This window comes from Amphimedon queenslandica, unplaced genomic scaffold, assembly GCF_000090795.2.
Source record: "Amphimedon queenslandica unplaced genomic scaffold, v1.1 AMPQUscaffold_12847, whole genome shotgun sequence".
Taxonomy (NCBI): domain Eukaryota; kingdom Metazoa; phylum Porifera; class Demospongiae; order Haplosclerida; family Niphatidae; genus Amphimedon; species Amphimedon queenslandica.
The window spans coordinates 1-1863 of record NW_003546917.1 but is presented as its reverse complement, the minus strand read 5'-3'; positions in this window follow the sequence as shown (position 1 = coordinate 1863).

The following is a 1863-nucleotide window of genomic DNA, read 5'->3' as shown; positions in this document are numbered from 1 at the left end:
ACTGATATTGGTAAGTACATGAACTGACCTTTAGTCAATCCCTCTTATGGGCAATGGTCAAACAGCATTACATACATGTGTTAATAATAATATTCTTCATTTATAGATATATGTGATCCATTATGGTATGAGAATACCAGTACACCATTACATGAAGCAGCTTGGAGAGGATTAAAAGATGAAGTACAATGGCTTCTTGACAAGTTTGGCTCCAGCACATATCATCATGGTCTTCATGGTTGGACTCCATTACACTCTGCATCATATGGTAGACACATTGAGATCCTTCAACTACTCATCCATCAATGTGGTATTGATCCTAATGAAGGTGATGATAATAGTGTATCTAGTATACATATGGCATCTTATAAAGGCCACTTATCTATAGTACAATATCTAGTAGACACGTGTGACGTTCCTCCTGATCAACCAGACAATAGCAATAACACTGCATTACTGTACTCAGCAATGGGGGGCCATTCTGACCTAGTGGAATTCTATATTGAGAGAAATTGTAATACTTCTCAGATTAATTATTATAGTGAGTCTTTATCATTGTTAGCTTGTCAAAGTGGAGAGTTAGCATTAGTCCACAAGCTTGAATCATTAAACCTCTTCTCACCAGATGACACCACAAAGTCAGGGGCTGGTATACTACATTATACTTGTTGTTCTATGAATAATAAAAGTGTTGAACTTTTTAAGTATCTTTTAAATCGATATCAATTATTCATTGATGTAAAGGATCGATATGGTAGGACTCCACTTCAATTTGCTTCATGGTTTGCTTCATCATCAGTTGTTGAGTATATTGTTAGTATTCAAGGTAATGAAGCATTATTAGTTAATGATAATAATGGTAGGTCATGTTTACATTATGCATGTTATGCGGGTATACATGTTCCAGCTGGTATTGTGTATAGTAAGCTTATGGCACCAAGTGATACACCAGATATTGAGATTATTAATAATATTAGAATAAAAACAACTATTGATTTTATTAAACGAAATGAAAGAGGTAAAATTTTTTCTTCACTTCTCAAGAAAGCTAGTACTTGCCCTAACTTTGACATCAATGCCACTACAAATGATGGTCAGTCATTACTTCATTGGGCATCACACAATGGCAGTACATTACTAGTGAAAGCATTAGAAGAATATAATATCAATTGTACATTAACTAATGATGGTAGGTCTCCAGTACATTATGCTGCCTGGTCAGGTTCTACTAGTGTATTAAGTTATATCATATCTCAGTATAATCTCAATGCTAATGACACTGATACTTATGGTTATACACCATTAGTCTACTCCTGCCAGTCAGGTAGTATTAATTCTGTTAAATATCTTATTAATAATCATAACAGTGATCCTAATATCACTGATAAGTATGGTATGACATGTCTTCATTGTTCTTGTCGTAATGGTCATATTGATATCACTCAATATCTCATTGAGGTACAGCATTGTGATATTAATAAAACAGATATTGAAGGACGCACATTAGTACATCATGCTGCATGGAGTGGTAACTTTGATTTAGTTGAGTATCTTATTACTGAACAAGGTTTGTCTCCTACTGCAGTTACTAAGTATGGCCTCACTGCTTTACATTATGCCTCAGGGTCTCTTAACTTATCTCTTGTTAAAGAATTAATAACTACCTATCAGTTAGATCCTCATAAAACTGACAGTAATGGTAAGCTACCAATTCATTATGCTGCAGAATCTGGTGATATTTTACTACTGGAATTATACATGAAGAATTACAAGTGTAGTCTGAGCCTAACAGATAACAAAGGTTGGAATGTTATTCATTTTTCATTTTCAAAAGGCCACACTCACTTTATTAAGCATCTAGTA